Here is an 11,473-nt window from a genome sequence, read left to right on the forward strand (position 1 = left end):
CACATAGCTACCGGTACAGCCCCGAGCCTCGATGGAGAACTACTCCCTCCTCATGGGAGACAACAGCGTTGATGGAGATGGCGGTGGTGTCGATGGAGGAGCCTTCCGGGGGCACTTCCCCGCTCCGGCGGGTGCCGGAACGAGAGACTCCTGTCCCCCAGATCTTGGCTTCGCGATGGCGGCGGCTCTGGAAGGTTTCTCGTATCGTGGTTCTTCGCATCAGGGTTTTCGCGACGGAGGCTTTAAATAGGCGGAAGGGCAGCCTCGGAGGGGGCCTGGGGCCACCACACCATAGGGCGGCGCGGCCCCCCCTCTGGCCGCGCCAGGGTGTGGTGTGGGGCCCCCAGGGCTTCTCTCTGGCGGCTCTCGGGTGTTCTGGATGGTTCCGGGAAAAATAGGAACCTGGGTCTTGATTTCGTCCGATTCCGAGAATATTTCCTTACTAGGATTTCGGAACCAAAAACAGCAGAAAACGAGAACCGGCCCTTCGGCATCTCGTCAATAGGTTAGTTCCGGAAAACGCATAAATATGACATATAATGTGCATAAAACATGTAGATATCATCGATAATGTGGCATGGAACATAAGAAATTATCGATACGTCGGAGACGTATCAGCTACCGCCACAACTCCGCCAATCCGGCGCCACGGGGCCGCGCGTGTCGACGGCGCGCTCTTCTCCACCGCGCTCTCCTCCGGCGAGGAGCGGTTCTTCTTCGCCGTTTCGCCTCTCGTGGACTTCTTCTTCCTCCTCATCCTCAATGGCTCAACCAAGCGGCTCTTGGAGGGGCTCCTACATGCGGGAGGACGACATCGAGCGGCTCGTGCGCCTCCGCCGCATTCCGGCGGGGGTGACTACGAGGGCGCCCGGCACCGAGATGGAGCCCAGGCCGGAACCCGGCGAGCGTGTGGTCTTCGGAGCGCACCTCGACCGTGGGTTGGGCCTGCCGGCTTCAAACTTCTTCCGCCGGTTTCTTGACTTCTTTGGCCTGCAGCCGCACCATCTGCCGGCCAACGCCATCATCCTCCTCAGCTGCTACGTGGCTTTCATGGAAGGCTACGCCGGCTTGTGGCCGGATGTGGAGTTCTGGAGCCGGCTCTTCTACATCAAGGCGCAGACGACTGAAGGCCGTCTAAGGACCTGCGGCTCCGCCTCCCTCTATCCTCGCACGGGTACGTCTTTTCCACGGATCCCGACTGTGGATTCTGTGAAGAACTGGCAGATGTCCTTCTTTTATGTGCGGAACGAAAGCCCAGCCTTCGACCGGCTCAACCTGCCGGAATACAACCCGGCGCCGCCAGTCAGCCGGCTCAACTGGGGCCACAACCCCAAGTCAGCGGACCCGGACGCGGAGGTGAACCTCCTGTGGGATTTCCTGGGGGAGTGCGTCACGGGAGGCCGGCTGGGCGCCGAGGACCTCCTCTGCACTTACGTCACGCACCGGGTGTTGCCGCTCCAGTGGCGCGTTCACAAGATTGGGCACATGTCCGGCCGGCTTGACCAACCCGGACGTCGAAGTTGGAGCTCACCAAGTCCAAGGTTGCTCGCCGGGTGAACAACATCACCAAGGCTAACATGCCGGAGAACTGGGATTGGGGGCTGCCGCCCTACGACCGGGAGGCGCCGCCGGAATTGGTAAGTTTTGATGTTTTGGCCGTCTTCCGGCTTGCGGCTGCGTGGCCGACTTGATATTTATCTTGTTTTGCTTTCAGCTTTTCACCCGCCAAGGTATTGAGGATGGCGACCTGGCGACGAAGATCTAGACGCCGGATCATGTCGATCCGGCTGACCCAGCCGGCGACCAAGCCGGCGACGACGATCTGCCGGAGGTGCCGGACCAAGGCGGCCAGGGGGAGCACAACCCGCCGCCCTCGCCGGAACATGAGCAGGAGCAGGCGCAGGCGAAGCCGGCAGAGTCCGGCACGGGGCCAATTCCTGCGGTGCCTCTGCGCACGAGGCCGCCTGCGGGCACGGCGACTTCCGCGCCTAAGGGGAAGAAGCGGGCCATCGGCGGGTCCACGGCTGCGGTGGAGGCGAAGGCCAAGAAGCAACGCCGGCAGGCGCCCAAGAGGGTTCCGGAGCAAGCCGGGTAAGTTCTTTTTCCTCTGTTGTTTGATTCCTTTTCTTTCCTTCCTTTTTGTATTTATCTTTTCTTGCTTGTTCAACTAGGGCCCCAATAAAGTTTACCCAGGGCAGCGGCTCTCGGCAGGCTCCTCCCATCACGTCGCCGCTTCAGCGGCAGAGGAGGGAGCCAACCCCGCAACCCTCGACGCGCGCGCGCACGCCGCCTGCTGTTATCGTGCCGCCTGCGGCTACGCCGCCTTCTCGCGGGGCGTCTTCTTCGGCTGCGCCTTCCGCGGCGCCTGGCGGCGGCGCCTCGGGTGAGCCGGTGCGCCGGCCAACCATAGACGACATGTTTCCGCGCCGCGCCCCATTTGTGGAGCAGGCGGCCGGAGCTGGCAGGGGTATGCCGCCTGCGACCGGAGCTGGAGCTGGCGGGGCTGCGCCGCCTGCGACCGGAGTCGGCGGGCCCGCGCCTAACGTTGTGGTGCTGGAGAGCAGCCCGGAGGGAGCGCCTCAGGCGCCGGGGACGACGGCTCCCACCGGGCCGACTGCTTCGACCGCGCCGCCTCCATCTTCGGAGCCGACGAGGGAGGAGCCGGCCAGGGACGAGCCGGCACGTGCCAAGGACGCCGGCTCCCGGGCACTGGTAAGGATGGAGGGCCCGTCGGACCCATCTAAAGGCCTCCACGTGGCCAAAGGCGCCCGACTGCTTAACGTAGCGTCCGCCTCCGACTCTAGCCTCGGCTCGGCTGGCACCATGGAGGCGGCGTGGCACCAGGCGGATGCCTACGAGGTGACAAGTCGGGAGGGGCAGCCAGGCGTGGCGCCCATGAAGATGTTCTTCTCCGGCTTCCGTGGCAGCCTCAAGGCCAAGGCCGCCGAGACCCTTGCCCAGCTGGCAACGCTGGAGGATGCTGACAAGGTATGTGTCTTCTCATTTTTGCAATTCCGTTGTTATCCTGGTAGCCCTCCGAGGCATGGGCCGGCTGCTTGGAGCCGGTCCGGGTTTCGTCTAGATATCTGATTGTTTCTTTCAGGTGGTTGCGGAGCGACGCACCGTTTTGTACAACAAAGTGGTGACTAGCTACCACAAGGCCAAGATTGAGCGGGCCGGCTTGGCCCGCGAGCTGGAGGCTGCCAAGGGTAAGGCTTTCTTTCTTTTGACTTGCTCTTTTTCTGTTAGGTTTCTTTTTACCGATGGCTTGTTTTTGCCGGCTTGCGGTGAGGCCGCCCGGGTCCCGCAGGCTGGAGTCGGATCTCCGAGTCGCCCGTGCCCAATGCGCCGTAAGCAAGGAAGCGAACCGGGCTGCTCGTCGCCAAGCTGAAGGTGGCTGATGGGGAGCTGAAACGGCTGCGCCAGCTTGAGGCTAACCACCTCAAGGAACTTGCCGCCCTCAAGAAGGACGGGGAGGAGAAACTGGAGGGCCTGAGCAAGCGGCTGGAGGAGGTGGAGCGGCAACGGCTTGCGCTTCGTGAAGAGGTGACCACCAAGTCCAATGAGCTGTCGGCCACCGCCAAGCGGTGGGTGGAGGAAATTAGCGCACTCGACCGCGGCTTGGCGGGTGAGTCCTTTATCTTATGCCTTTCCCTTTGCCGGCTTTCGGCCGTCGGCTGCCGGCTTAGGTTGGCAGCCGGCGGCCGAAACTTTGATTTTTCCGATATCTCCATCTTCGGGCTGGGGGCAGTAGGTTCGTGCCGGCTGCCACCAGGCTTTCTTTTTAGAGCTTCGGAATCTCCATCTTCAGGCTGGGGGCAGTCGGTTCTTGTCGGCTGCCGCCAGGCTTTTTCCTTTTTACTTCGAAATCTCCATCTTCGGTCAAGGGCGGTCGGTTCTTGCCGCTGCTGCCAGGCTTACTTTTTGAGCTTCGGAATCTCCATCTTCGAGTCTGAGGGCGAGTCGGTTCTTGCCGGCTGCCGCCAGGCTTACTTTTTACTTCGAAAATTTGTATTTTTCGGCTATTTCCGGCTTCAATGGATTTCGACGTGTTTCTTCTTTGCGGCGGCCTTCCCCGAGGCGCGAGGAGGCGGCGTTAGCGGCCGTTGGCGGGGCGCGGGAGGAGCGCCGGCAGGCACCGGGGAGCGAGAGCTCGATTGCTTCACCATGGATGATTATCTGTCGTCCATGGCCGCCCGTGTGGAGCCAATCACAAAGCTTGGCTGGGAGCTGCGGAAGGCGGCGGAAGAGCTGATCCGGCTGCTGTGGCCGACGGAGACGCTTCCGCAAGATCTCTCCAACCTCATCGCCTGGCTAGAGAGGGCTCCCGACCGCTTCCTGGACTGGAAGGAGTCGGCCGCGCGCGCCGGAGCTGATATGGCGCTGTCGTTTGTGCTCTCCTGGTATAACGAGGTTAACCTCGACCAGTTGGAGTACCGGCGCGCCGACGTGGAGGACAAGCTCCCAGTGGAGAACAAGACCGCCCGGCTCGCCCGTGCCTGCGCCATTGCCGACTTCGTCGACAAGGCCATCTTCATCGCGGACCCGAATCCGCCATCCGACGACGAGGAGGGGGAGGTTGAGGATGAGGAGGCGGAAGATGTGCATGAGGATGATCCGGCAGCCGGCTCCGCTGATGCTCCCCTGGCTGGTCCTGATCCAGCCGGTGCTTAGCTTTTACCTGTTTCCTCTATGCTTTTGCAAGACAATTTGTTAAATCCCCGGGATGCCGGGTGCATATGTAAGACAATATTATCATCCTTTTATTAGGGCACACTTTAATGTGTTTATTTAATCATGTGTGCCGGCTTGCTTTCTTCCAACTTGTTCGCTTTTTCCCATCCGCCCACTCTTTGGCTGTGCTCTTGCCGGTCGTACGTCCGACTTGCGGTCCGTCGCCGGATCAAGAGCGTGCCGCTGGGTGAGGCCGATAGTATTTCAGTCGAACGAGTCGAGTTCGGCAATCCGGCACTTTTATGAAGAGTTGTGTAAGAAACAATTCGCTTTCACTCTTTCCCTTAGTCGTATTTCGCGTGCCGGCTCCTTAGGCACTTACTCCCGCCAGCCGGACAGCCGGGTTGCGGTCTGTAGCTGGTCGGAAGCCGGCTGTCGGAAACCGGATCACGTTACTAAGCCGGCCGCGTGAGAGGGTGTTAGCCAATTGGCGAAAACAATAGAGTACGCGAAAAACTTGTCGAAATCGGCGCTCTTGGCGCTTGCTTTTTCATAGCTTACAAAAGGGGTACAAGGGATACATACATTCCTGCTCTCAAGTATAAAATGGTCGAAGCAACCTGACATTCCAGTGACGTTTAGTCTCCTCGTCGGCTTTGTTTGCCTTGTTTTTCTTAGCCTCTTGGGCATCTATGAGATAGTAGGAATCATTGCCTACTGCCTTGCTCACGATGAAGGGACCCTCCCATGGGGATGACAATTTATGTTGTCCGGCTGTCCGTTGGATCAGCCGGAGCACTAGGTCTCCTTCTCGGAATGCTAAGGACTGGACCTTCCGGCTGTGATAGCGACGGAGGCTTTGCTGGTATACGGCAGACCTGGACTCGGCCATCAGCCGAACCTCTTCAACCAGGTCGACTCCATCTTCACGAGCTTCTTTGGCTTCAGCTTCTGTGTAGAGCTTGATCCTTGGCGCGTCGTGCTCGATATCGGTCGGCAGGGACGGCTTCGGCCCCGTATACGAGGAAGAAGGGTGTGAAGCCGACCGAGCGATTTGGCGTCGTGCGCGAGGCTCCATAGTACGGCCGGGCAGCTCTTCAATCCAGCAGCCGGCTGAGCGCTCAAGTGGCTCCACCAGCCGGGGCCGGATGCCGGCTAGGATCAAGCCGTTTGCTTTCTCCACTTGGCCGTTTGACTCCGGGTGCGCCACGGACGATAGGTCCATTCGGATCCCCATCTCCCCACAATAGCATTTGAAAATGCCCTCGGTGAAGTTGCTGCCGTTGTCGGTGATGATGCTATGGGGGTAGCCGTATCTCACGATTATTTACTTGAGGAATGTGACGGCTGTGGAGCCGTCCAGCTTCTTGATTGGCTTGGCTTCGATCCACTTAGTGAATTTATCAATCATCACCAAGAGGTGAGTCATGCCGCCTCGGGCTGTTTTGAATGGGCCCACCATATCCAAGCCCCATAAGGCAAACGGCCAGGTAATGGGGATGGTCTTCAAGGCGGAAGCCGGCGTGTGCTTTCGCTTGGCAAAGCGTTGGCAGCCGTTGCACTTCTTCACCAGTTCTTCTGCGTCTCTGAGCGCAGTCGGCCAGGAAAAACCGTGCCGGAAGGCTTTGGCCACTATGGCTCGGGAGGAGGCGTGGTGGCCGCACTCACCCTGATGGATTTCCCGTAGGAGTTCAATCCCTTCAGCCGGCTCGACGCACCGTTGGAGCACCCCACTTACGCTGCGTTTGTACAGCTCGTGGTTGATGATTGTATAGGCCTTGGCCCTTCTCTCAATCTTCCTGGCTTGAACCCTGTCATTGGGCAGCACACCATCGGTGAGGTAGGAGAGGAATTCTTGTGCCCATGATGGTACGCATTTTATTTCAAATACGCTGACCACCAAGGCCTCCATCTTCGGAGCTTCCGGCTTTGACTGCGTGGTCGCCGGGTCCGACTGTGAAGCCGGCGGGTTCGGCTGAGAAGCCCCCGAGTTTGGCTGAGAAGCCCCCGCGTTGGACCGAGAAGCCCCGGGTTCGGCTGTGGAGCCGGCGGGTTCGGCCGATAAGCCCCGACTTGGGCGATGAAGCCCCGGGTTCGGCCGAGAAGCCCCGGGTCAGCCGGCACGAATATGGAATCCGAGTCCGGTGACGCTATGATGGACGGTTTCTTGAGGACCGCCAAGGCAACGCCCGGCGGAATAGCTTGCCGGGTTGAGCCAATCTTGGATAGGGCGTCTGCCACCTCGTTGTTTGCTCGTGGCACATGATGGAATTCACAGCCATCAAAGAAGCCGGATAGCTGCTGGACGTGGAAGCGGTACGAGGCCATGTTGGCATCCTTCGCGTCCCAGTCGCCCGATGCTTGCTGTATAACCAAGTCGGAGTCGCCGAAGCAAAGGATGCGACGCACGCCGATCTCCTTGGCCAGCTTCGGCCCATGGATGAGCGCTTCATACTCCGCCACATTATTGGATGCAACGAAGTGGATCCGCGGACGTAGTCCGGCCGATCTCCCTTGGGGGAGGTGACGATGATGCCGGCTCCCAAGCCGTTGCGCATCTTCGAGCCGTCGAAGTGCAGCTTCCAGTGTGTGGAGTCAGGCACAGGCGGCAGGTATTGCATCTTGGCCCAGTCGACGAAGAAATCCGCGAGGATCTGCGACTTGATGGTCGTGCGCGGCTCGTAGATGATGGTGTGGGCGGCTAGCTCCAAGGCCCACTTGGCAACCCTGCCATTGGCGTCTTTGTTGCCGATGATTTCCGCCAAGGGTGCTGTGGCCACCACCTTGATGGGATGCTCCTGGAAGTAGTGCTTGAGCTTCTTGGCCACCATGTACACGCCGTATGTGACCTTCTGGTAGTGGGGATAGTTTTGCTTCGACTGGGACAACACTTCGCTAAGGTAGTAGACTGGGCGCTGGACCGACTGCTCCTTGCCGGCTTCCTTGCTGGCTTCCTTGCGTTCCACCACCAGGACGACGCTAACCACACGATTGGTGGCAGCGATGTACAACGAGCATCGGCTCCATTGAAGCCGGCGATGCGAGGATGGGCGCGGTTGAGAGCACGCGCTTTAAGTCACGGAAGGCTTCATCCGCCTGCGGTGACTAGGCGAATTTGTCCGATTTCTTCAGCAAGCTCGGGTACAAGGGCGGTGCCTTCTCTCCCAGCCGGGCCGACGAAGCGGCTCAAGGAGGCCGGGCATCCGGTGAACTACCGGACGTCCTTGAGGCACTGCGGCAGTTCCATCTTCTCAATGGCACCGATTTTCTCCGGGTTGGCTTCGATTCCTTGGCGAGAGACGAGGTAGCCCGGGAGTTGGCCGGCCGGCACGCCGAACATGCACTTGGCCGGGTTGAGCTTCATCCGGAATCTTCGCAGATTGGTGAAGGTTTCTCTCGGGTCATCAAGGAGGGTAGGCATCTCCTTGGTTTTTACAACGACATCATCCACATATGCGTGAACATTTACGCCGATTTGATCCCGCAAACACTTTTGCATGCACCTTTGGTAGGTGGCGCCTGCGTTTTTCAAGCCGAATGGCATAGTCGTGTAGCGGTAAGCCCCATACGGGGTAATGAATGAAGTCTTTATTTGATCGGCCGGATTCAAAGGAATGCGGTGGTAGCTCGAATAGGCATCTAGAAAAGACAACGGTTCACGGCCGGCGATTGAGTCTATAACTTGATCTATGCGCGGCGGGGGAAGGGGTCCTTCGGGCACGCCTTGTTGAGGCTGGTGTAGTCGATACACATGCGCCGGGAGCCGTTCTTCTTCAAAACCAGGACCGGGTTCGCCAACCGGTCCGGGTGCAGCACTTCCATGATGAAGCCGGCTGCAAGGAGCCGGGCGATTTCTTCACCGATGGCCTTCCTTCTTTCTTCGGCGAAGCGCTCGAGGGGCTGCTTCACCGGCTTGGCTTCGGGTCCGACGTGGAGGTGGTGCTCAGCCAACTCCCTCGGCACACCCGGCATGTCCCTTGGAGACCATGCGAAGATGTCCCGATTCTCACGGAGGAAGCTGGTGAGCTCGCCTTCCTATTTCCTGCTCAAGCCGGCACCGATGGTGACGAACTTGTCCGGCTGCGCCGGATCGAGCAGGATCTTCTTGGTGTTGTCGGCCGGCTGGAAGTGAGTCGTCCCAGCCGGGTTACCCACAGCCGGCATGTCCGCCTGCGCGGCCTTAGCCAGGGCGACGGCGTCGTGGATGAGCTGCTTCTCGGTGGCGATGACCAGCGTCTGGGCCATCTTGGAGCTCTGCGTGGCACAGTCCATGGAGCGGCGATAGTCGCCGGCTACGGTGATGACCCCTTTAGGGCCAGGCAGCTTCATCTTCAGGTACCCGTAGTGGGCACCGCCATGAACTTGGTCAGGGCTGGCCTGCCCATGAGCGCGTGGTAGGGACTCACGAGGTCCACTACCTCGAACTCGATCCTTTCGGTGCGGAAGTGGTCCGGCTTCCCGAACATCACCTCCAGCGTGATCCGGCCGATCGGCTGGCAGCAGTGGCCTGGCACGATGCCATGGAAGACGGTGGGGGTGGGACGCAGCTCGGCTTCTTGGATGCCTAGCTTGCGGGCGGTGTCGCGGTAGAGGATGTTGATGCTGCTGCCCCGTCGATGAGGACGCGCGAGAAGCGCACGCTGCGCCGAGTCGTGCCGATGGTGGGGTCAAGGACCATGGCGTAGCTGCCCGGCTTCGGCAGGACAGCCGGTGTGTCGCGGCGATCAAATGTGATGGCCTGTTCTGACCAGTTTAGGTACTGGGGGACCGACGGTATGATCGTGTTGACCTCGAGGGAACGGCTCTGCTGGCTCGTCTTGTCCTCGGGCTCGGAGGTGAAGATGATGTAGGTGGCGTCCTCGGCCAAGTAGCGGCCGTGTTGCACTTGGTTAGCCTCGTGGTGCTCGAGGTTGGCGTTCTCTGCGCCGGCTTGGCCACCCGGCCCGCCGGCTGGAGGAGGCGGGGGTGGGGGCGGGAGGGGTTCGCCGCTTGTCAGCCGCTTCATGAAGTGGCAGTCGCGGGTGGTGTGGTTGGAGGGGTTCTTGCCGCTGTGGTACTTGCACGGCGAGTCGAGCATCTGCTCGAAGGTGTATTTCGGCTTCCACTGCCGGTCTTGCTTCTGGCGCCTTCTGCCGCCTGGCGCCGCATGGTCCGACACGGCTGCCACATGGGCGGAACCGTACCGGCGGTCCGGCTGGTCATTGTGCCGCTTGCCGCGGTAGTTGTCCCGCCGGCTGCCATGCGAGCCGCCCTCGGCCGGCTTGTGCTCGGCCGGCTTGTTGTTGTCCCGTCTTGTTGGGGCCGGCGAAATATCAGCCGGCGCCTTGCCGGCTTCTTCCGCCAGCGCGTACTTGTCTGCGATGATCATCAAGGCGGCCATCGACTTGGGGTCGCTGCAGCGTAGCTTATGCCACACGGCATGGTGTTGGGCCGGCAGCCTCCCATGAAGAAGGCCGATGGCCCGGATCTCGTGCACACCCTCGCGGGAGTTGCGCATCTCGCACCGGCCGCGTCGGTATGCGCGGTCCGTCTCGTCCGGGCCCTGCTTGCACATCTCAAGCTGCTGAGGGCGACCCGGCCGGCGATAGGTGCCGGTGAAGTTTCGATGAAGGCCTCTTCGAAATCCAGCCAGCCGTTGATGCTGCCGGGCGGCGGGTTGTTGAGCCGAGTGCGGGCGGAGCCGACCGGCATCGGGGGAGTAGCGTACCGCCCGGCGATTGTTGCCTCGGCGATGCCGACTGCGGTGGAGTAGTCCGGCGGCCGGTCCTCCGGCTTAGCGATGCTTGCGTCGTACTTGGGGGTGTCGCGCGGGAGCTGGAAGCCGTCGATCATGGGCTCGTTGGCGATGCGGGGCCCGAAGCACTTTGGGCCGGCTGGCCCCTCTTCTTCCGCAATGCGGGATTCGACCAGCCGATCGAGGCGATCTCGGGCGTCCGCCGGCTCAATGCGCGGGCCCAGCCGGGAGCGGGCCGGCTGGCGAGCGCTGCTGGCTTCTGGAGCCGGCCGGTGCGGGCGTCGAGGCTCGGAGTCTTGCTCCTGGTTCTGGCTTGGTGCAGGCCGGCTGCGGCTGCTGCCGCCGCCTGGCTGGCGGCTCGGCCGGCTTGAGCTCGCGTGCGTGGCGCGGGAGTCGTTGCGCCGGCTTGGCGCTGGGGAGATGGACTCGGCCGTGTCCCTGGCGTTGCCTGCGGCACCACGAGCGTGAGAAGCTCTAGGATCTTGGGCGTACCTGGGGTCTTTCGACTGCCGGTTGGCAGCCTTCACCAGCTCAGTCACCCGCTCGGTTTGGCGGCGTAACTCTTCGCCTTCGAGGCGGTGCAGCTCTTCGCGGCGGCTTCGGCCGCGAGCATGTTCTTGTCGGGGGTGTTGTAGAGGGGCAGCTCCATTGACGGAGCCGGCGCGTCCGCGCCGTCGCGGTCGATCTCGGCGCCTAGGTCGCGACCTTCGCGGCGGATCCGGCCGGCTCGGCCGGGGTTGCCGCCGCCGGGGTGAGGCCGTGGGCGCGGTTGTACTCGCGGCGGGTGATCTCCCACCGGCGCTAGCGGCGGCCAGCTCCTCGATGCAGCTTGAGGAGGAGCACGCGGTGCGCCTCCGAGTCCGCCTCGACGGTGGCGGCGTCGGCGCCGGCGCCGGTTGTGAGCGGAGTGCTCAGCTTCGCCCGGACTTCTTCCAGCCGGGATGGTGGTGGTGGCGGCTTTGCGCCTGATGCGGACGCGTGCCCGCCGACGTTGCGCTCCAAGTCGGGGCCGCGGATGCGCGTGGACTTGGTGGGCTGCTCGTCGCCGGCTGCCATGACCTCGTG

Source organism: Lolium rigidum, chromosome 1 (genome assembly GCF_022539505.1).
Source record: "Lolium rigidum isolate FL_2022 chromosome 1, APGP_CSIRO_Lrig_0.1, whole genome shotgun sequence".
Taxonomy (NCBI): domain Eukaryota; kingdom Viridiplantae; phylum Streptophyta; class Magnoliopsida; order Poales; family Poaceae; genus Lolium; species Lolium rigidum.